At 38.7% G+C, this 25,113-nt stretch overlaps 1 protein-coding gene and 1 long non-coding RNA gene across 4 annotated transcripts in view; one reads left to right on the top strand and one right to left on the bottom strand.

Moving 5' to 3' along the window:
• Window positions 1-1,694, bottom strand: part of CDH11 (cadherin 11) — a 159,291-nt gene extending 157,597 nt beyond the window's left edge. Inside the window, exon 1 of one of the 2 annotated variants that reach the window (XM_054697068.1) lies at window positions 1,676-1,694. The gene's annotated coding sequence lies outside the window, so the exon portion shown is untranslated. Of the gene's footprint in view, window positions 1-563; window positions 584-1,675 lie in introns of those variants that run through there. The other variant, XM_054697067.1, reaches the window with a different exon arrangement.
• Window positions 1-25,113, top strand: part of LOC119249235 (uncharacterized) — a 206,927-nt gene that overhangs the window by 663 nt on the left and 181,151 nt on the right. For both annotated transcript variants that reach the window (XR_008552476.1, XR_008552475.1), the window contains exons 2-3: window positions 3,776-3,831; window positions 4,618-4,700. This is a non-coding gene — a long non-coding RNA (uncharacterized LOC119249235). The remainder of the gene's footprint in view (window positions 1-3,775; window positions 3,832-4,617; window positions 4,701-25,113) is intronic.

The following is a 25,113-nucleotide window of genomic DNA, read 5'->3' as shown; positions in this document are numbered from 1 at the left end:
CTTCCATGTAGTCTGACAGTAACTGGAATTTGGCCTCTGTTTTGTGACCAGAATCCATCAGATGACAACAGCTTGGCTTCTCCCCCACCCCCAGAGGTCACCCCTTTCATGAATGGTGACTTTAGTGGATTTTTAAAAGTTAGCTAAAAATTGCTTGGTAGATTTCCGCTGACATGGTGTCTAAATGCAGTGGAATCAGGGTGAGCAACTGTCAGTATTCCTTTGCACAATCCAGAATTCTGGGTTTCTACCCAAGAGAACTGAAACACACATGTCACACAGAGACATCACCCTAATGTTCAAAGCAGCACTGTTCATAATACACCAAATCCAGAAACAGGCCAGGATCATGGAGAAACCCAATATGGTATGTCCAGATGTTATAGAGCAACCCCGATATTAAAAGGGTTCCTGGCTGTGGGTCCTCACCTGCGCGCTTTAAAGGAACTTATGAATACTCTACTACAGACACACGCAAAAGGGTTAATAAAAGAGAAGAAGAAATAAGGAAAATGTACAACTCAGGGAGAAAATAGGGAAATAAAGTCTTTAATGTGTCCTACCCGATCCGACGACCTGGAAACCCAAAGTCACTCCCTGAGCTGGCCGGTCGCTGCGAGCTGGCCGAGAGCCCAAAAATGGAGAGCCCCCAAAGCCCACGTGTCTGCCTTTTGTATCCACCTGGCTGCTTAACCCCACCCTCAGGTCCCAACCACCTTCCCTTGGGTGGTGATGGGATTTGGAGTTCCCAGTATCTTTGGCTTTGACCTGGGGTGGGGGTGGAGTCCACAAAGCCTATATGGAATTTGCTTTGGGACATCCTTTCCCCCTAACACAGATAGTGAAATAGTATTCAGCATGCAAAAGAAAAAAAATACTGATGCATGTTACATCGTGAATGAACCTTAAAAACATGGTAAAGGCCAGAGGCAAAGTCAAATCTTCTGTAAGTTGATTTACATAAATAGTTCAGAAAAGGCAAATTTGTAAAGACAGGAAGAAGCTCATTGGTTGTCCTGGCTGAGGGTCTGAATAGGAATTGACCAAAAATGGGTAAAAGGCAACTTTGTCAGGTGACGAAAATACCCAAAAATTAGATAATGATGATGGATTCCCAAATTTCTACCAAAAAATCACTGTAACCACAAAAGGTTTAAAATCATTGCTTTTATACCTTTATACCCAGAGTATCTGTGACCTGCAGATGAGCCTTAAGAGAAAATTTTTGCCAGGCAGTTTTAGAGAGAGAAAAAAAAATGCAGAGGAAAAAAAAAAAAAAGAGTCTTCTAGTTTTTATGGAAAGATAACCATACTTCTATTCAGCAAGTTCTATTTTGGCGACTGCTTCTAAGTGTTAAAGCAAGTTAATTCCCCCTTTCAGTCTTCTAAGTGATTAATTCCTGGGAACTAGAGTTAGGCATTCCAGTTCGTGACATTTTAAACACACCTACACATAGACACAGTACAAAGTGCACATTTCAGAGGGGATTTTTTTTTTTTTTATGACTATGTTAGGATCTGTCTTAGAAATCCATATCAAGCATTTGGGTGGAGTATTGTGTGATTACAGTTTAGATTAAAAAAGGAAAAGCAAAAAAAAGAAGCCACTGACAGCTTAAATTAAAAATTCAGTTCATCCAGGCAGCCAAAAGTTTGGGTGTTTATCTTAACTTACCTCACCTTTCCTTTACCTTGTTCTTCTATGAGGGAGGAAGCCAGGGTTCAGGGTTGCTCTGGAGTCAGGATTAAACAGTCCCTCTGGCTTCCTGCCTTTTCCAGTCCAGACAGGGATGAGGCCCCAGTGGGCCTTTTCTTGTCTTTGTCCTTGTCAGCAGAGCCTGATAATTTCCTGTTGGTTCCTCCATCAAAGCAGCCAGGCTCTCATCCCTTTGATGCACCTCTCCTCAGACTCTGAAGATAGCCTGGCCCTGCTGAGTTAGTTCCTTGTTTTCACTTAGAAGCTCTAAGCTCCCCCAGACCTCCTCAAAGTGTCCTGTTCTAGAGCCATCCATTGGTGTATGGTGTAAAAACTGAGACAGGATCCAAGCAGGGAAATGGTTTTTCCACCTTTGCAGTGGGCTCCAGGCTTGCTGTCTGTCAGTAGAGGGGAAAGACCAAGAAAAAGATGCAAAAAATGGGGATGTTGCTTGCTTCTCAATTAAACATTTCTGATGGAGCTTCCCACGCCCCTGTCTTCAGAGAAGAGTGTGAAGATTACAAGTCTTTGATCTTGGTCTGGGTTTTGGTCCTTATTATCTATAAGATGTAGGCAAAGGCAATGTTCCAAAGATACAGTTTCTAATTCTGTAAAATGGGGCTTATTTTCTGTGCTTAGATTGTTGCAAGGATAAATGTGCCCATATCCCTACAGCAGTAAGCTCTGTGCTGGAGAAGAGCCTCAATAAATGAAAGGTATTAATTACTATTATTAATTATGAGACCTAGTTATTACCTTATCTTAAATGACCTGAGTAAGAGAGGAGTCATGTTACAATAATGAATTATAATAGTGATGGAGATTAATCTTACCTTAACTGGTATTAGTAATAAACCTTTTGGCTGGGAATATTATGGCAGTTCAAAATTTATTGACACTGTAAAACCTCTTCACTATCATATACAATTAGATGTGCCAGCCATGGGGAGTCAGAGGTCTTGGGTTCATGTCCTAGATCTCCCACAATTCCATCGATTCACCTTGGGCAAGAGATTCCCTTCCTCCAAAACTCAGTTCACCTAGCTTACTCGAAATAAATTCTGGGCAGGAGCCTTCCAGAGCTGACATTCTGGAGTTTTCATTAAAATGAAAGCTTCTCATGGCGCAGTTCCCATTTCCGCCACTAGGAGCAACAGCAAGTCATCTGAGGCTAAGCTCTGACTCACCACCCTCTGTCTCCCAAACATGCCCTTCAACTATTCAGTAACATTTTTTGTCTTCCCCCCTTACCTACACTTTAAGTTTCCCAAGACAAGGATGATACCCTCCTGGTGCATTAAATATAGAAGTTCAATACATATATCATGAATAATGTCAATTAAAAAAAATATTGGTAAATTAAATCCAGCCTATCAGATATCACTACACTAATACTAGGTTATGTATGACCCCAGGACTCAGTGGCTTAAAATAATTCTTATTTACTGTCACACACTGGGTTTGCTGGGGTTTCCTCCTCTGGATTGGACAGGAGCACCGCTTCTCTTCCTATATATCTCCTCCTGCTCCTGGGACTAGGTTGGGGGATGTTTCACGGCAGTGGCAACTGTGCAAGATGTCAGGCAGAAACACACATGCCCTCTTGAGGTGTGAGCTTAAAGCTGGAAACTCTTTGTGTTGAACAAGGCAAATCACATGGCCAGATCGAAAGTTAAGGAGTCAAGAAATATAATCTTTTTTAGTGAGAGAAACTACAGAAATGCATGGCAAAGGGTGTGAATCCAAGGACAGGTAAAGAGTTGGGGTCAGTTATGCATCTCCCATAGGCAGAAACATGTTCCCCTCTTGTCTCCATTCTGGGTCATCTTGAATAGTCAGGGCTCATGAGTTACATTATATAATTATGAGTACAGCATTCTAGGACACTGGAGGAGACCAGGCCATTTCAGCATCAAACCAAATTGTTGTAACTGTGCTTTTCTTTACTTTGCAGTTCCTGTTGGAACAGAAGCAAACGGGCAAAACTAATAATGTAATAATATTTCACCAGCTTATAGATAAAGCTTGCAATTCTCCAAAAAATCCTTCAAAGTATGTATTATTACCCATATCTTACAGATGAGAGAGTTGAGACAAGAAGGAACTTACATCTACAGCCCAGTCTCATACAACTGGTAAGTAATGGAGCTGGGATTCCAGCCTGTGTGTGTTTGAAGCTAGTGGAAAAGCTCATGCAACAGATTCCAGTCCTGATAGGGTTGGGGGAGGAGAATTGTTGGGGAAAGGGAGAAGAACTTCCTTGTATACCCAGGGCAGAGAGCATCCACCAGATCCTAGACATAGTGCCTAAGACATGCAATTGCACAATAAATATTCATGGGGGTGGGGGATGTGAAAGAAAGGAAGGGAAAGGCACAAAAAGCAGAGAAGCAAAGTGAAGAAGAAGGAGCATGTTAGAAAAATTATGGAAGCATATTGATGTACTTGGGGGAAAAAACACTCCTTCCCATGGGGGACAAAAATTTGTACATTCTGAAGGTCCTGCATTCTCTACACTTACTGATGCTGTGAACAGTTGCCTCCTGCACACCTCCACTCCATAGCCTAGAAAGTACAATATGAGCATGTCCCGACTCCTTGGCAATTGCTTCCTTTATCTCCCAAGTCACATGTACCTTCTTGATATTGTTCAAGCCAAAGCACCCTCTAGATTTATGACCTTCTCATTTTCTGTTCCCTCTGCCTGACACATGACATGTGGCTTCTCCCTCATTTTGCTTATTTAACCAGGACCTTCCTGGATCTTCCACTAGCAGAGGCACCCACTCAACACTCCAATCCCCTGTAGCCAGCACTCTCTGATCCCTTAGACTGCTATGTTCTGTTCATAACACATGTACGTATTTGAAATTGTATTACATATTTTCACTTATCTGTTTTTATTGGTCATTTCACCTCAGGCTGCAAACTTGAGGAGGCTAAAATGCATCTTTTCTTTGTTCACTCCTGCATCTTGAGCATCGAGTACAGTGCCAGACATATGGTAAGCACTCAGTAAATATTTGTAGAATGAATACATGAATAGCAAATGCATGAAACATGCTAACTGAATGAATGAATCTCCAAACCAAGAGCAGATGGATCATCTGCTTGAATTTAAACAGTGTACAAGTGTCCCTTGTTTACTAAGGGAATTTAATGATGCCAATTATTTACATTATAAAAACAATTCTTTATCCAAGGTTTCATTCCATTCAAAAGGTAGTGCTTTAAAATAGTAATAGTAATAATAATAATAGTAACAATAACCCAGTTTACAAAATCCAGACAACTTTCCTAGAACGCGTGGATTTTCTAAGGTGTATAATAGGTATGTAGGATGACAGTGCTGCTTCTTATTTCTATTCCGGTTTGTTTTGCTGTGTGGACTAAGAGTCTGGCTTATTAAAAGGCCTGGCAGAAGGCTATTTCCATGTTCATATGTGCATACATTTACATTCCTTTTTAGATTTGTGAGTAGGCACATTTAAATGTATTTGTCCTCCAGGAGAATCACTGGAAATATTATTCAAGATTGGTACTGGCATGCTTTGCAAATAGTCTACAATTTGGACAATAGGATTTAAGAAATCTCTGTGTTTCAATTTTTGTGAATGTTGAAATGTTGACAATAGGTGCTGAGAAGATAAAGGCAGAAATCATCCCTGTCCAATGGAGAAAGCTTTCTAAAACAATCATCACTGTCTCCAGCTTAATTAACATAGTTGAACTAACACAGCATAGACTGAGAGTAACTCAGTGCTTTATCTGGTTTTGTGTGTTTCTGGCCTCCTACTCAGTGGCCTTTTTGGTGGTCATTCCGTAGAACACAAGTAGGTCAACATAGAATGCAGTATTATATGATGGTGGCTCAACAACTTTATCTTGGAAACAGTACTCCAGAAATGTCTCTCTATTCCGATTTTAGTTCTGTATCTTAATACATGATCGATTCTCCATTTTACAGAGTACCATTTTGGAATATGGGTAGAATTTAAGTATAACATTCTTTGTAGCTCTTCAGGAAATGTGTATTAAGTGTTTTAATTTTGATCCTGACAACTACTCTGCAGAGACTATTCTTATGCCCATTTTATAGGTGATGATAGGAAAGCTTAGAGAATTGAACAGCTTACTCTAAGTCAAGTAGTTTGCTAATAAATGAAAAATTAAACATGAACTGCTCAGATTTCAAAAGGGAACTAAGTTATATGGGCGAATTGGTAAGGATAGGGGAGTGAAAGCCTCCTTAATGATATTCTTGAGTTAGAATATATGCAGACAAGTTAGAATAGGTGTAGGTAAAGAAAATCCCAGAGAAGGAATAGGCTGTGTAAGACCATTGAAGCAAACTAGAATTTGGAGCATTTGAGGCCCTAAAATAGATTTATAATAGTGAATAGTGAATAGATTTTTGGGAAAGAACATAGAGACACAGGGCTTTGTAAGACAAGGAAAATGTCCTCAATTGCACCTCAAATGCAATGGGCAGGTGTTGAATTCTATTTTTTTTTTCTAACCAGGAGTGAACTGCTTGTGTCTGTTGATAGGGAACATCAGTGGCTGCCAGTAGATGAGAGGAAAGGTGCATGTGTGGAAGCTGCTGCAGTTAGCCCAAAGAGAGGGGCTGCTGACTTAGGGTAAGGCAGTGGCAGCCAAAGGGGAATCAATCTAAATGAGCTCTGGAAATGGAAGCAGGACTGATGACAGGTGAGACAGAGAAAGAGAGAGTCCAGGATCATTCTCTCCTGAGTAACTGAAGCAAGAGGATAGATGTAAGTGCTTATCACAACTAGGGGAAGCCTGGAGGTGTGTGCGTGTAAGGACAGGTGTGGCAGTTTTATGAAAGCATTTCAAGCACGAAAGTGTTCTCCTTCCCTGTGCATGAAATCCCTCCCTGGGTTGGGAGGCAATGCCACCTCTTGTTTAATTAGTTAAAAGTCAAAATTGTTCAACTCTGATGAGGACATGGGTTCTAGACTCTGACTTTGGACAAAAACTTTCCTTGCTCTGTGCTTCCTCTTCGTGTCTAAAATGAGGAGCTTTGCCCAAAAGTGCCTGCGTTCCAGTTTCCCTCTAACAGCCCATGCTGCAGGTTACCCGCTCCAGGGCAGTTTCTTCATAACTCTATCCAGAGGACACATTCAGGTTGATTATATGTCACTTGGAGGCTCGTCCTGAGACACAGGTGAAATAAGATGTGAAGCCGTAGTAGACACACACAGGCATTCGGGTGGCCCTACCTGGAGGTCAGTCAGTGCCCCGGTGTGCTTGTCAGGGCCACTGTCAGCATCATCACTCAGCTGCATGGTTTCTTCTCTGCTTCTCTTGGGAGGCAACAAAATTGGACTTGGAAAGTGAGCTGCCCAAGTGAACTCTGGTTATGGCCCCCTTCCTTGCCATGGGCAAATCCCTTACCTCTGTAAGCCTCAGTTTCCACATCTGTAAATAACAACATCTATGCCTGCTTCAGAGAATTACTGTATTTTAGAAAGGCAGTAACTCACAGTGCCTAGAATATAGTAAATATTCAGTCCATTTTTCCTTTCTTTACTGCCCTCCCCCTTCCTCTCTAGCTCCTGTGATCTTTCGTTTGTCAGAACTAAATTAAGGAATCAGACATAAAATATCAAACAGAAAAAATGACTTGACTTTTTCTTTCCCCACAGAAAGTCTTTGTCTACCATTCCTATGCTTATGTGTTTCACTTCTGTCTCTTTGCAAGAGATGCCTAGAGACCAGTGATTATTGATACAGCATCACCGTATTTTAATATACAGGCCTATGGTAGGTGTTCAATAAATGGGTGTTCAATAAGAGGTTAAAGTAATAACCTTTACTGCTAAAGAGGAGGTCTGAATATGCAATCCTGGTAGAGAGGTGAGGAGAGAAGAGGGGAAAAAAAGCACGTATGTCATATTAGCTCCTCAAAAGATAGTTTGGAATAGAATATGAAGGAAAAATAGTATAAAGTAGAATCCATTAACTGGCCCAAATTGCATTAATAGTTCTCTGCAATGTGACATATAGTCATCATTTAGTCTTTAGTACAAAAATTCTTGATTGACTGAGAAATGTTTATCAAAGCACCAGCATTTGCCTGTGTAGTTATGGTCTGAAGATTTGCCTCCCCACCCCCTTAGCTTTGCTGACATCAATGAAAGGGAAGATGCATCCAGACAGTCTAATTTCTTTAAGTCAGGTGATTCACAGAAACAAAACATTGAAAGATGTGCTACAAAATAATCAGTTGTCAGGTAAAACTGCTTTGGATGTGGCAGATGTAGAAAACGAAGTAAGACTTTGTTGAGCTGAAAGTTTGTGCATTTACAAAAGATTCTGGTAAGAGAAATAGAGAAGTAGAGAAATTTAGTCAATCAATTAAAGGAGTTATGATTTCAAAACAGTTGAAAATTGGTTCCTTCCATCCCCTTCCTCCTTGCCTATTTCTCACCCTCATTCCTAACACCCAGTAACTGTTTTCCCATGATAAACATCTTTCACTTTTCTTTTGTTAACAAGTTGGTTCAGGGGCCTCCCCAGTGGAGCAGCGGTTGAGCGCTGGGTTGCGAAGCTGCCCACGGCCTCTGTGGCGCCGGTTCAATCCCTGGCTGCTCCCCGGCCGCTGGAGGAGGGTCCCACATGGCGCGCAGACCTCTCCTGCCGCCCGCTGCTCCCCTCAGCAGTGTACTTCGGTCCTTCTGCCTGCTCTGCTCCCCGCTCTGGCTGTGGTGAATTCTCTCACCCTCCCACGCTTCTGACTGTACCCAGTGCATGTATAAACAAAACAAACAAACAAATAAAATAAATAAATAAATAAATAAAACATGCCTCTATAAAAAAAAAATTATAAAAAAAAAAAAAGTTGGTTCAGAATACTTACATGTTTTATTTGACAAATACCTGTCTCAAATATCATGTCATAAATGGAAATCACACACAATAGATTGGAATATTTTACTTCATCATGTGCTTGATAATTTTCAACACAAATAGGCAACTTATGTATTAACCAACAAGCACACAGTGGGGGTCACGGGCAGAACTGCCTCTGTGCCGGCATGGACCATTAGGGTGTTTAGTTGGAAGAGCTGGCATTCAAGAACACTGAAGGGGCTGGAATGGTAGCCACATGGAGAATGGTTTCAGCATGTCGAGTTTGGAGAAGAGAATACTCTGGGGGCAACAATACAATGACCGTGTTGTTCAAATATCTAAAGAGCTGTCATGAAGAAAAGTGATTAGGTTCATTTTGCTTGGCCCCAAGGGGTATAAAACTGGGTGTAATGGAGGGAAGCTTCTGGGAGGTAGAGGGAATTCTGCTTGGTATAAGAAAGAATTTCTGGGCAGAAAGGTTTCAGCCACTATGTCGTGTGCTCCTCCCAAACCAAAGCTTTCATTCATTTCAGGCAGAAGAACTCAGAGTATATGTCCATCTGACAGATGCCATATCTCACAGGAACTCTGCTGTGGATAGGACAGGGTGTTGTGAGACTGCTATGATCTTGTCTAAATTTTAATGATAATCACATCAGGTCTAGTTAGAGTAACCATGTTCTGTGGATAAGGTTTATTTTTTTTAGAATTTATTTATTTATGCATACAAGAACTGGGGTACAGGCCAGAGGTGTGGGGGGTGAGAGGATTCACCAGAGACAGAGTGGGAAACAGAACAGACAGATCTACTGAAATACTCTGCTGAGGGGAGCAGCGGGCATGTCAGAAGAGGTCTGCTGTGCTATGTGGGTCACCTCCCTGGCCAGGGATTGAACTTGTGCCGCAGTGACTGTGGACAGCTTCACAGTACTGCATCTCAACCTCTTACACCACTAGGGAGGCCCCGGATAAGGTTTATTTCTATTGCTACTACCACCACCACTGCTGTAGTTACTGCTGATAGCACTCATAAGTACTGTTTGCAGAGCAGCTACTGTGAAGCAGGTATATATTCCCTTTTTGATTTTCCACACACCATGTCATTGAACCCGCAGTCCTGTTTTGTTTTTGAAGTCACCCCCACTTTGCAGCTGTAGGACGCTCAGATTCTGTAAGCCATTTCCTCAAGCACATATGTATGTCTCTGATCAGAACATGAGATATTTTTCTGCTTTACAGGGAGGGTGGGCAGAAAGGGGAGGAAAGTAGAAGTCTGGAAAGGATAGAGTAGAAGAGGTGAGAAATAACATGTAAGAATTCTAAGCTTAAACCAGATTTATTTTGAGAAAAAGTGATAACTCTATTCCTGAACTATTCTAATTTCTTTTGTATCTAGCTATACATTGCTATAGATTGCAGTCATCTGTGACAGTTTCATTTGTTTGCTGCTTTCTCTGATGAATCCATGTAATTGTGTGGCCACTGCAGCCTTCATAGGAAGAACTGCTTCACAACTGCATTAGGAAAGATTGATTTATGTGTGGCTTATATACATCTTCTCAAAATGAGAAATCAAGAAGGAGTCAGGTAGGGCAAGTTGAAGAACTTGAGTAGAAATTGGAAGATCAAAAATGGTGAGGAGTTTTGGGGATATCATCAGCACATCATGAATAGTAAAATTAAACTAGTGTCTAAAACCAGGTGATTCTAAGCAGTTTTGATAGAGACAGTCTCTTCTCCACCGGGATTAGAAAACTGAAGTTGGATGAGCTGATGAGACAAATATGTTTCAGTAGGAGAAACATATGGAAAGCATATCAACAGTATTTGTGCCTATTTTTTTCACTTAGGATATTCTCATTATGCATGTCACATTCTCCAGCCATCCTTGCTTCAATTGTGGTAACATTAGTTTACAACAATGTATACATTTCAGTTGTGTAGTTTCTCACCTCAGCAACTGTGTATTTTATACATACCACCACCAAATATCTAATTACTGCCCTTGCCCTCTGATAAACACCATTTTATTGTGTTTGTTTGATTGCTTTTGTTTTTCTTTGTATTGCACAACTGAGTGAAATCATATTTGTCTGGCTCCTTTTGACTTATTTCACTAGGCATAATTCCCTCAAGTTCCTTCCATGTTGTCAAAATATGGAAATATCATTTTTTTTAATGACTGAGTAGTATCCCATTGTGTATATGTGTATATGCACATATGTGTATGTATGTATATATATATATGTGTGTGTGTGTGTATACACACCCCACAACTTCGTAAATTGTTCATCTGTTGTTGAGCACTTGGGTTCTTTCCATATCTTGGATATTTGAAATAATGCTGCCATGAGCATAGACATATCATGATCTTTTTGAATTTGTGTTTTATATTCTTTGGCTAAATACCTAGAAGTGGCATAACTGGGCCTATGGTATTTCTATTTTTAATTTTTTAGAAACCGCCATACTGTTTTCCAAAGTGTCCAGCCATCTTCAAGGCCATTATCAACCCTTTATTCACTTCTCTGTTTCCTGGGGTTCCCTCTCACACTCACTCCTAGAGAAGTCATCCTGTGCATCTCAGCTGCATTCTAGATCACATGCTATTTTGATCTACTAGGTATATTTTTTCTTTTGTGTCTGCTTTCCTTTCCATGCAAATGGAAAGAAATGTTCATGGCAAGTTACAGATTTACTGGGAAAATGCCCAGTGGAGATCATCAAGTGACCTTACAGGGTAAGCTAACTTTAAAGAGTATACTGGATCCTTCACAATGCAGTATGTTCTGATGAGCTTCACAAATCCAATAATTCAGTCCCCAAAATGAGGACTGATTAGAACATTTATTGTATTTTCCTAACACTTGAGTGATCTCACTGGTAAGTGGAGGCAATCTGGGTAAGAGAGAAACTCACAATACTAACTACTTGTAAGGCAATGAAGACAACTTCATTCACCAGAATTTTTCCTAAGAGGAACCCTGTAAGTGTCTCAAAGAAATAAATACTATGTGCAATGGATAGTGAGCAGCGAGAAAACACTCAAGTGGAGGAAAATGGTTCCCAAATTGCTTTCTGAAGGACACCATAGCTCCTGGAGATTTTTTGCTTTGACTGAGCACTCTGATTGGTGAAGGGATGAAAAATTGGGCATCAGAGTGAAGGTAGATCTAAATTGTACCAGGCTGCTACATGGCACCACTGCAGGTGGTCTTACTGACACTGAAACTGGGAGGTAACTATGGAGAAGAGAGAAGTCTAGTGGAGATTTTTAATATATATATATATATATATATATAAATTTATATACATATATATATATACACACATATACACACACTATAAATCCCCTATAAATCCCTTCTGTTTTCCTGCAGATACCTTTAATAAATTGTATCATGTTTATTTGTTAATTCTTTAATGACACTGCTTTTTTGGGGGGGGTTTAAATATTTAAAAGTGGCTAAGTTATGAATCTAAGTTGTTATTGGTAAAACAAGGAAACAAAATATTTCCCTGCAGCTTATAAACTAAAGGAGAACAGACATTTGGGTTACACATAGTAATAGGATAATGCTATCTAGCTTTTCGAGTTAAGAGAATTAAAAAAAGAAATAACAAACTGTATGGAAACAGTAGATCCTCAATGTGTTTACAATTTCCTTGGGAAATAAACAACTTATCTCAACTACTTATGAGAAATTAAACATGTTGATGAAGTTGGTAACAGAGTGTGTGCATATGCATGCACGTACACATGACTATAGGGGCTTAACTGAAAAACCTGTTATAATTACCAACTGCGGAGGGTGGGGGACTGACAGATAAAGGAGAGTAGAGGGGTGACCCAGACTCATAGCCTCTATGCTTTCCCTGCCAGAGGGCTGACCCTGTCTGTGGGGAGAGACGTCCTCATGTGCATGTCTGACCTCTCTTCCTGGCATGCTTTGCTGGGATAACTGGTGACTCTGCCTCTCTTCTCTCCTGCTCACCTCTCTTTTGATAACCACACTTCACTTCAAATATTAATACAAGCCATTTCGCTGCTGTCAGATCTTCCTGTTACTCAGGTGTCATTTATCTCTTTGAAATGATTTTGCACATTTATAATTTATTTTATTTTAAGGTTTTTAACCTCAAAGTATGGTGTTGCCATTGTTGTTCTGAGTTCTGCAAAGAGGAGGTCAGCTGTTTATCAGAAGTCTAACTACAGGCAATATCCCCAGCATGAAGTACATATCCCTTAGGGAAGGACTCTTGTTTTCCTCATTGTCTGCATTCCCAGAGTTTCTTTTTTTTAATATTATTTATTTATTTATATATTTTTACATCATTGTTCATTTGTTTAAAGATTTATTTATTTATGCATACAAGAACTGGGGTACAGGCTAGAGGTATGGGGGGTGAGAAGATTCACCAGAGACAGAATGGGGAGCAAAACAGGCAGATCTACTGAACTACACTGCTGAGGGCAGTAGCAGGCGAGACAGGAGAGGTCTGCTGTGCCATGTGCCATGTGTGCTCCCTGGCTGGGGATCAGACTTGTCCTGCAGTGGCTGCGGATAGCTTCATAGGCTGCTTCTTAACCCCTTGAGCCATCAGGAAGGCCCCATCATTTTTCATTTTTGTACAATGTTTGATTTCTCCTCTCAGGTGTAGTTCACATAGAATTCTCACCACCAGTTCACAGGTGAACCATCACCATAGTACCTTGTGCTCTTCTCTCCCCTGTTTTGATCCCTCTCCTTCCACCTCCCCTGCAGAATGTCTCTGATTTATGGTTGCCTGTTAATTTTTTTGTTATTATTTTCCCCAATCACTTACTTGGTTCCCCTAAATTCCTCCTATAAGTGAAAATGTCCAATATTTTTCTTTTTCTTTCTGACTTATTTCACTGAGCATAATCCCTTCTAGTTTCTAGCATGGACAAAGCACAGAAGATCCGCTGTATAAACACTCAAGTGTTTCCTGGGGTCCTCCTGATAGGAGTCTATATTATATTTCACACATATCTTAAAAAGAAACTTTTGTCTTATTCTTAAAGTCTATTATTGCTAGGTGCATTTTCTTAGGTTCCAGTAAATTAAATTTTTTAGCAACTTAATTTGACTGTCTGCAAACACATTTGTAATCTTTGGTATTCTTTATCCTGTTATTCTTTCTGTGTCATATATCATTGTACTGTATTGCATTCCTTAAAGAGAAAAATTATGGAAAGTATATTTTTTTGAAAAATCCTTTATTATTATGGCCTATAGCAATTAAAGCTTGAAATTAGAATTAAGGATTGTGCATTTTGATTCAGGCAGCAATATAGATGTATTAACACTGTAGTAAGGTTTTCTTTGCAGGCACAAAGTTGTCATTAGGAAATATAATACTCATTTTTTGCTTGATTAATTATAGCAGAGGCATAACAAAATATATATTGTGTGTTGAAGCATGCACCATTTGCAAAATTAAAGTCATGAATAAGCTGAGGTATGAATCCAAAACAATCTTTAAAAAACTTGCAGAGTAAGTGTGAAATTTATTTTTTGAAATACTTTTGGTTAAGAGAATTAATACACTTAAAGCGTCTTAAAGAAATACACCTTGAAAAAACAGTCCAAATCTAAATTAGTCTGAGTTCTCCTCCGAGCTTCCTAAATCTACCTTGCCTTTAGGTATGTATAACATTGCAGGATGTTCTGATAGTGATATAGAATAAATATTCTGTAACACATAATAAAAACATAATAATGCTACTATTTTCTGGTAGTAACCAGATATCCAGATATCAGTGTTCTCCATGATTATCTGATATAATCCTCATGATGACTTTGCCAAATAGGTCTTGTTTTATTTATTGTTGTTGTTGTAAAACTTATGCTCAGTGAGATGTATATATCTTAATTCGTAACATTTTATAAGTTTTGGCAAACGTATACATTTCTGTATTCGGTACTCCAGTCAAAGAGAGAACATTCCCTACATCCCAGAAGTAAATACTATATTCAGCTCTGATTTCCATATGAGAAAAAAAGTAGGCTGAAAAGAATTAAACGATTTACCCATTATCACACCAGATACTGGTACTAAATAGTAAAACTGGTGTCCAAATGCATGTTCCTGACTGCACTATGCTAGGGCATCTCTGGATTAGCTACAACATCTGTGGATGTTCTTCTGTTTGTATATGTGCATTAACAGTAGGGTTTGGAGAGAAACAGATTAGAAGGCTGAGTGAAACTAGTCTAACAGTGTTTCTAATAGTATTTACAAAACTGCTAATCAGAATAGCCTAGCTTGTTGTAAAGACACAGATTCACAATCCATCCTTTTATTTGTTTTTTTTTAAAGATTAATTTATTTATGTATGTAAGAAGTGGGATACAGGCTAGAGGTGTGGGGGTGGGGGGAGGGGTTTGAGAGGATTCACCAGAGACAGTGGGGAACAGAACAGGCAGATTGACTGACATACACTGCTGAGGAGAGCAGAGGGAGAGACAGGAGAGGTCTGCTGTGCCATGTGGGTTGCTTCCTGGCCAGCCAGGGATTGAACTCCTGCTGAGTGCTGCAGTGGCTGCCAATAGCTTCATAGGTTGCTTCTTAACCCCTTGAGCCATGTGGGAGGCCCCATCATTTTATCTGTGTGTGCTTTCTGAGTGATCCTGATACAGTGTATTTATTAGGGAGGGCTGTGGAATGTTGTTGTAATAAATTAACTTGGAAATGTCAGCAACTTAACACATCCCAGTTTATTCTTACAAAAAAAATGTCCTTTTTCATGTTATATTTCTAGCTTTATTGAGATGTAGTTGTCATATGTGTAAGTTTAAACTGATTTGATACACTTACATATTTTGCAGAATGATTACCAACATAGCCTTAATTCCCCATCATGTCATATAATTACCATTTATTTGTGGTGAGATCATTTAAGATTCTACTCTCACCAACCTTCAAGTATATAATACAGTATTATTAACTGTAATCACCATGCTGTACATTACATACTCAGTAATAATTCATCTTACATCTGGAATTTTGTATCTTTGGACCAACATCTCCCAATTTCCCCATCCTGGGGATAATGCCCATTCTATTCTGTTTTTAGGATTTTTTTATATTGTACAAGAATATAGAGAAAGGGCAACCCTGTGCACTGTTGGTGTCTATTTAAATGGGTAGAGCAACTATGGAAACAGTGTGGAGTTTCCTAAAAAAAAAAAAAAAATGAACACTAGAATCACCTTATGTTCTGCAGTCCCATATCTGGGTATATATCCAAAAGAAATACCTGGATCTCAAAGAGATCTCTGCACTCCCATATTTGTTGAAGCATTAGTGACAATAGACAAGATATGGGTACGACTTAAGTGTCTGTCAACAGATGAATAAATGAAGATGTTACACACACAGAGCCACAGGAATTTTTTCAGATGTCCACTTTGCAGTAACAACTTGAGATGCTCTGTCCTGTGTACTGCCATTGAAATGGTTATGTCCTTGCAGCAGGTTGAGAGAAGAGCTGTAGGGTCATGCACTTAGCTCTTACACCTGTGCTAAATCCATCAGTCAGAAGTCATATCAACTTCTTGGAAAAGAACTGAGAACTGCGGAGGAGAACATAGACCTGGTGAGAATACAGTGAATGTCATCTCCACAGTTAGGTTTTGAGAATAATTTCCCTCTAAGTCCCTTCCTCTGAAAGTTTGTGGATATGATGTGGCATAGATAGATTTAATCTTCTGCATTCCTGAGAAGCAATACCCTCACTAACTACTCCACCATGGCATATGCTCTCCCATGTCTTCTCTTTGGCTAGTGTATGCGTAAAAACTATGATTCTGTTATATTGATGCTGGTCATCCTTGGCTTGTCCCCACTGGACTTGGTTGCTCTTTAATTCCTTTGAGATAGTGCTATTTAAAGTGTTCCTGGCCAGAATGGTTTGCATTCCCACCTGAACTTGCTACCACCTGGATGCTGGCTTTCTGCAAGGGTTTTAAGGGTCTAGTCTCTGGTGGTTATAAACCTCCACTGGAGTCAGACTGTCTTGGCTTCTCATCCAAGAAGGTTGTGTGAGTTTGGTAAGTGACTTGACCTCGCTGAACCCAATTCCTCTTGGTAAAATGGGTTCTTCATATCTAATATGAAGAACTCCCTCTGCATTGCCTCACCCAGAGAAGTGGATTTCACTGTTACAATGCTGAGAGAGAAACCTTTTGCCGTGTCTTCAAATTAAAGTAAATTCATTCCCCACCTTCTTGCAAGCTACCTTTGACCCTGTCTTTCAACTCTAGGTGATAATTTTATGGAAGTTAAAATAAAATTAACAAAATGGTACTTTTCTGTCAACGAAAGTATATCAGCTATTAAAAGCTTGTGAACAATAACTCAGATTTCTCCTCCACTTTCCTACAGGAATCTGTGTGTTATCTAACAACAGGAGGATGTTAAATCATGCAACGTAAACTTTCTTCCCACAGGGCGGCAAGTGAGCTATTTTAAACTTTCAGTTGTGACACCATTTTTTAGGTTGTGTCAGCATGCCTATTATCAATTTACCCCTTCACAAGGTGCATGCATCTTCTCCAAGGGAGTTTACTGAGATCTCTTTCCCAAGAAGGCCTGGATGTCTGAGTTTGTCCTTGAAAGGAGACTTTCTTGTTCAAATCTGAAAACACTGCAGATCTGTGTTTTCACTGCACATCAGTATACACAAGCCCATCCAGCATACATTCCTACACATTCTCAAGTAATACCTGCTTACCTTTCTTTACCCGATCATTTAGAAAACTAATTTGGCTGTGAAAAACTCATTTTCCCAAAAAGGGGTGTTTCAGTGAATGATGTATTTGTCAGAATCCTGGGCAGGATTGATCATCACCTACACCATGGTACTTGGCTGACACTTCAGGCTTAGAAAAATAATAACAAAGGAGCTATTTCTGGGTCTGATCTGATTCATAAAGCCTATGAGGACCATAAGCACATGACTAATCAGATTGACAGGACTGGGATTAGGGTGAAGACTAGAGCATGTGTTACAGGTGTCTCGCTATTTAAGGAGGTACCAAAAAGCTTAATAGTCAAGAAAAATGCTATTTTAATGCTATATTTTAAAAAATTTTAAAAATGCAAATACTTCCTGATGAAAAGAATTTTTAAATAAGGGTAGGATAGGTATTACTTTGTTTTCTTTTTCTTCCTACTGTAATATGGCTCTATGCAGTACTGATACTATTCCTTTTCTTACTTAAAATGTGGTATTTTGTGCATCATGAATTTTTTGCATTAATTTTGAGATTTTTTTTTTAAAGAGTGCATTGAAATGCTATGTGCCTTAATTGCTGAGTTTATTTTGAACTCTTTAAAATTTATACCCATGACAGATGCCTCATTGCCTCACTCTGCTTCCAGCTTTGCTCCTTGATCTTAGCCCAAATGCAACTGGAGAGGGAAGGGCAAACTCATTTTATCTTGCTCTGAGGTTCTGCATAAGATTAAAATTAAGAAGAAATGGCATGTTCAGGTACACAGACTTATTCCCAGTAGCCAAAAATGAAGCTATTTAGGTGTCTTATCAACTGGTGAATGGATAAGCAAACTGTGTTATAGAGATTCAGTAGACTATTACTAACCCCTTAAAAAGAAGGGACTTCTGATACATGCTATAGCATAATTAAATCTTCAGGAAATTAGGCAGAGTAAAATACATCAATCATGAAAAAACAGATACTGTACAATTTCACTTTAAAGTGGTATTGAGAGTTGTCACAATAATAGAAAAAGAAAGTAAGAATGATGATTGTTAGGTTCTGGGGACATGGAAGTGGGAAGTATAGAGTTTCAATTTTGAAAGATTAAAAGATTCTGGAGATTGGAGCCACAACATACATACATACATATATATATATATATATATATATATATATATATATGTTACTGAATCTACACATTAAAATGGTTAAGGTAGAATATTTTTAGAGTACTTAACACAAGTAAATAATTTTTAAAAAGACAAATAATGAGAGACAGAGAAGCACATTATCAAAAGCAGAACTTGAGGATGGAGACAAGGAACCAGAATGCCAGGAAAGAAGAGAGAAAAGAGAGGTTGGGTGAATGGCCACAGGGCTTCTATCTCTTGCTGAAATTGGGTGCACAGAGAGTGGGACTGAAATATGTTTACTCAACTTCACATGTCTTTTCTGGCTCTTCTTCTTTGGTTACTTCCTAGGTAAAAAGTCCATAAATATAAGATATATTTTGATTAGAGAGTGTGTCTGTTAATGGACACCTTCATAGTGCTGTCGGACTGACCGAGATGTGTAGAGCATTTTGAATGCTTTTATAGAAAAGCTAAGACTTATTTTTCTAATAACTCTTTCATCTGCAGCATCTAGTTTTTCCATTAGGAAAACTAAAATAGCTTGTGGAATTGCTTTTTGTCCTTCTACAATAACAGACGCTGCAGTGAGCCCGTCGCTTTGGGATATATGTAGAATATGATGTGGATACAATGAGAAAAACCTCTCTTCACTCCACACCCTTTTGGCAGAAGGACATTTTTTGACATCCCCTTCATGTTTCCAGGTCAGAGAACATCTTCCCTTGTGTGAACAGAAAAGAGATAATTTATAACAGCATATGCTGAAATAATGGACTGTGATCTCTTTGAGGGCAAATAGCATCTATAAATAATTTTAGTAACTCACAAATAGCCTTGGCCATACTTAAGTTATAAGCAAGCATACTTTTTGGTTGGTTGGTTGACTTTACATTTCATTTAACCTGGATACACTAGATGCTTGTTTTTTCATTGGAGTGGGTAGAGAGAGTAGGTTAAGTTAAACTGTGATAATAACCTCTTCCAGATCCTAGTGTCCAAAAAAAAATGGAGCTCTCTCATATGCTCCATGTCCATTGAAGGTCAGCTCTAGCTCTGCCCTCTCTCATTATTCCTCTGCAATCCAACTAACAGAACAGTCTCCCTCAGGTTTTCATGACCTAGAGTATAAACAGGCATGATGCACCAAGCTTCTTTGTCAACTAACTAGTTGAGTGTGTTATTGTTGTAGACTCTCCTGAAAGGTCATCACTTAGTCTTCATTTCATTGGTAAAAAGAGGGTAGGTCTATATACCTTTCCTTCCAGGAGCTTCTCTGCAACAACAGTAACCACACTATACTTGTTAGTTGACAAAGATAATCTAAGGGGAAGAGAGCTAATATCTCTACAATTTCCAAGAACTTTAAATATTGTTCTTACTCAGTCTTGACCACAACCCAGTGAAGCGCATATTGTTCCTTTTATTTTTCTTCTACGTGAAGCAACTGAGATCAGACTGACTCAGAAATCTGGGTAAGGCCATAGAGTTAATATACATGATAGCTGGTGTTTAAATCCATCCCAGCTAACTCAAAGACCACATTCTTCCCAAGACAACATGATAATTCTCACACTTAGTTGTAGACCATGTAAGGTCTAAAACCCCATTGTGCCAACCATTTTTTTCAATAATTCAACCCAACATGAGCACTCATGTTCATTGATAGCTCAGCAAGTAAAGATTGATGCAAACATTTAAGTTATAGAAGCAGAATGGTAGTGAAAATGGCATAGTTATACCACATTACACATTTTTCTCATGAAAAACACATGAATCTCACTGCACATAAAAGTACAGGTGACCCAACTCCTCAAGAAAAAATATTACTGAAAATTGCTGTATTTCTGGAACATTGGAAATAGTACTTAAACTTGTATTTCTAGAAATGACTAAGAGTGGAGAATTAATAAGAATAAATTCATTAATAATGTAAGAAAAGAGTTTGACAAGGCAGTGCATTCATATCACCATAAAGCCAGAGGTTGGAGTGCAAGTGGATTTTCCCTTCAGGAAGAATATATAAACAGCTTTTAAACTCACACTTAGAGAACCCAAACCCTTCCCCTCCCACATTCTGTTTTTATCTGATCCTCAGGACATGATTTTAAAGAATAAAAAAAAAAAATTGGCACAAATGCTATTGTCCTGTTAATGAGAAGAGTGAAGGAAGAATGGAAAGAACCTAAATGTCCAGTAACGGGCAGATGGATAAGTAAAATCTGACTCATCTCTTTGAAGAAAGGTCATTCCACTGTCAGAAGTCTTCATTTCAAATAATGGGTGAAGATGGTTTGGCTTTCATTTTAAATGAAGTAATTAAAATAGAAAATGGAATGTCTCATAAGATCTCTACTTGTAAGACAAATGAATAGAAAAACAAAGGTGTGTGTATATGTAGGAAAAGGTAAAAAGGAAATATACACAGATGGGAAATCTATTCTTAGTATCTGCAGTATAGCCTGAATGACCATAGATGATTAGTATATTCTTTCATTTATTCTTCCAGTAGACACATTGCTAGACACAACAGTGAATAAAATTAACCAAACTACTATCTTGCGCTGTTTATAATGGGGGTAGGACATTGAGAAATAAATAAATTTAGAAGACAAAAAAACACAGTTGATAAAAATCAACTGGGAGAAGGCTAAGTAGGATAAACAACATATAGTGCTATTGAGCAGGAAGTGTTTTGCTTGTTGGTCATGAAAGGCTTCTCAAAAAAGATATCTTCAGTGGAGGCCTAAAGGAAGTTGGGAAAAGGCAAGTAACAGGAGATAAGCTTTCTTTCAGTCTGAGTGAATAGCAGGTGCAATGGCCCTGGGGGTACTCGGAGTTTTCAAGGAAAAAAAAAAAAAAGGACACAAATGTAACTTGAATAAAGTGAAAAAAAGACACGAGAACTGAGAGAGGTATGGTTGTTGGCAGGGATAATCATGTTGGTCTTGTAGACAAGTTTTAGAACTCTGGCTTTTATACTGAAAGATAAGACACTTTTTAGTGTGGGGAGATTCTGAGCCAAGGTTTAGAAAGCTCTATGTTACAAGGATTGTTCTAGCTACCCTGAGGAAATTTGACTGAGAGCAAGGTAGGGCACACGGAAACAGCTAATTCTAAATTGTACTTGGAGATAGAAGTGGGAAAAAGAGGAATGTCAGGATTCAAAATGTTTCAGAGATGAATGTGACAGGGTTTTGTTATGCATTGGAGATGTAATATGAGGAGACAAGAGAACTCAGTCTTGATACCCCGGTTGTACAGTGAGACACCGGTAAGATGAAGTTGCCACTGCTGAGAAAAGATGGAAGAAGGCGCCATTAGGAGGGTGGCATGGGAAGAAATCAGGAATCTGATTCGGGATGGAATAATTTTGAGATGTCTAGTTAAATAGGAAGTTAAACACTTGAGTTCAAAGTTCAAGGGGTGGATGAAATAACCTAGGGATTAAGTATAGCTAGATGAGTTCCAGAACTCAGTCATGGGACACTTCCCTACTTACAGCTGGGGAAGGGGAAGGAAAACAAAAATAGGTGACTAAAAAGTGATGACCAGTGAGGTATGAGGAGTGGACTTTCTCCCAGAAGCCAAGTTAAATATCTAAAGATGAACAGAGTTTATGTCATTTGCTGCTGATGGAATGTATGTGAGAATATAAAAACATTATATTTTGCAACAGAAATAATTGACAGGTGTGGTTCCAGTGGCAATGTCAGACTAAAAGCCTAATTAGAATTCATACAAGGGGAAATGGGAAGGGAAGTCAAGATACTGAACTTAGTCTTGTTCAAGAGTTCTGCTATGAAGGGAAAAATATATTGGGCAATGTTTTAGAGGGTTATGGGATAAAGGGAGAACTTCTTATGAGATAAGAAATATTACATTTTTTTTTGTATGATGATGGGAATGGTACAGTACATAGGGAAATTTGATAATGAGAGTGAGAATATTATGGTCAAAAAAATAGCCTTTGCTAGGTGGGAGAGGACCCAGGGGACACTGGGGAAGTTGGCCTTCACAGCAAGGTGAGTTCACTCTAACAGGAACAAAAAACATACCCTAGTGAATATAGATGCAGAAACTTTGGGAATTTTGGTGATGGACACAGGTGGAACTTCTGATAGGCTCTTTTTTCTGAGTGAATCAGGAGAAATAATGTTGTTTTTTTTTCCAAGTCACATAGCAATAAATCATAGAGCCCTCTGGATCCCAGATTCCAAATTACCTTTTTTTCCATGACACTACAACGGTATTGCCTAACCTTCGTCAGAATAAAAACTAAAATGTCTCTACATTTTGAACATCTTCGTTTATGTTAACATTCTGATGAGGGTCATCATTCAATTTCTGAGTTTGTATTGGAACCTTTTTTATGGTCAAAGGCATCCAGTGAACTTTCCACTTCTATAACTGTAATCCCTTAGCTGATTTCCTAAAGTTTTCAAAGCTCAAACTTAATAATAATAACCTAATCTCCATAGCAAGATTATAAGGTCAGTATTAGTAGCATGACTTTACAAATTAGTAAATTAAGGCTCAGCAGGATTAAGAAACTTTATCACCATTACACCCTTCACGCCTAGCATGGCTCATAGGGCACACTAGGTATTTGGTGGATAAAAGGAGATCACCTGTCTTGTAAATTGTGTTACTTAGTGGGCTTTTAGTTGCAACAGAAAACACTGTAAAATTGTTATAGAGTGTGATCTTTATCAAAAGGATACTAGTGCCAGTTTCAGTCCAATAGTTAATTTAATGATTCAACGTTGTCTCAGTTCACTCAGTTTCCACTAGCTTCACATTTTGCCACCCTCAACTTGTAGCTTCTCCAAATAAGGGTTCCTTATTTGGACAAGCTAGATTTTGTGCCTACATACTCCTAAACCATTAAGTTGGTAAGATAAATGAGGCCACTGTAATATCACCTGAAACCAAAAAAGGTTCAGGTTGTGGAGCACAGCTGGGCTCAGCCTCCCTGGGGACATAGACATTTAGAGGAAAACAGAAACAAAATCTTGGTGGGGAAGGTAGAAAGAGAAAGCCTGTGGGTAGGCAGAGTCTCAGCCCTCACGACCAAGTGTGAAGTTGGAATCGGAACTAGATTGAACTGATTCTGAAGTCTGGCTCTCTTCGTACTTGAGAAAATTGCTTACCTTTTTCTTTTCTTCTAGTTTCACCTTCTCCTTCTTTTCCATCTCCCTTCACCACTTTATCTTCCTCCCTCTTCTTTTATCTCCTTTCTCTCTCCTTTGTTCTTCTCTCTCCTCTTCTCTACTCTTATTCCTTCCCCCACCTCCCTCTCTCTCTCACAACAGTTTTTCACTGAGTGTTCTGGAAGCCAGTCAATTAAGTAAACTTAATTCCTCACATAATACTTTAGATTATTCCAAAAAGACCACATTCTTTAAAAAAAAAAAACAAACAAACAAACACAGACTTGAGAACAGTAAATTCAGATAGGATTAGTTTACGGGCACCTCTCTCTTTGGACTTTATTAATTTTTGTTGAAAATTATTTTATCAGATCATTAAAGAGTAAATTTTTATAACCCCATGGACTTACCTATGAAACTTAAAATCACATTTGCAGAAGTCAAGGACTCTATTTCTACGAGCCCTGTCATTTATCTGAAGATAACTCTACGTCAACGAGACAAGGAATGACATGTTCAAGGTCAAGGTGAAAAAAAAACAAAACAACTAAAGACCTATTGAACAGGAACCACATCAGGTGCTATAAACATAAACCAACGGTCTCAAAATGTCCTTCAGGCTTTCTGATGGGCAGACCCTCATGTTGTTTCTTTTCTGCATAGTTCATACATTCATTCTTTACGTTTTTTTGCAATAAGTGATCTTTTTTCCTGGAATTAGTGTCACCTTATTTTGGCACCTTTCTTGACCACTATTTATAAATACTTCTCCTACCTTCTAAACTCCAAAATCTACTTCTTGGATTCTTTTCCCAATAGCACTTACAACACCAGGCACACTCCATATTGTTAAATTCATATTTATCTTTATTTCCTTACCAGAAAGTAAACTATGATAGACTGGTATATATTTTTTTCTGTTTTGTTCCTTGTTATGCCATGACTACCCTGAGCAATGCTTAGTATGTGGTAGACTTTGAGTGCTTCCAAAATAAAGGAATAAATTATAATCCTTAATTTCAGGAAGCTCCCATTCTATTGGGAAAGGTGTGAAAACACACCAACCCACTCAACAGCCATCCACCAACTGTATTATTATTGCATTATTGCATTAATACCATGAGACTTAATAACACCATACAGGGTTAGGTGCTTGAGACGCCCTTCTAGCTTCATTACTTCATCCTGATATGTCTAGTAAGGCTTCTAAAACTCTCTACTCATCAGTTCCTTCATCAATGACATGGAAATAATGGAAATAACACGATCTCATTGGAATTTTTTGAGGACTCAATCTCTGTAAAATTCTTTACACACCATCTGACATAGAATAAGTGCTCATACATGTGAAATATGTTTATGTATAAAAAGAGATAGATTCAGTGGAAACACAGATGAGCTCTGCCTAAGATGTTCAAGAAAACAAAAGGGCATGAACCTAAAACTTGGGTGTTGGTAGAACAGTAAGTCATCCTTGAAAAATGAGGACTAGGATATGAAAGATTTTA

This window comes from Talpa occidentalis, unplaced genomic scaffold (assembly GCF_014898055.3).
Source record: "Talpa occidentalis isolate TD23 unplaced genomic scaffold, MPIMG_talOcc4v2.1 talOcc4.17, whole genome shotgun sequence".
NCBI lineage: Eukaryota > Metazoa > Chordata > Mammalia > Eulipotyphla > Talpidae > Talpa > Talpa occidentalis.
The sequence above is the reverse complement of the archived record's forward strand: the minus strand, read 5'-3'. Positions and strand labels throughout refer to the sequence as shown.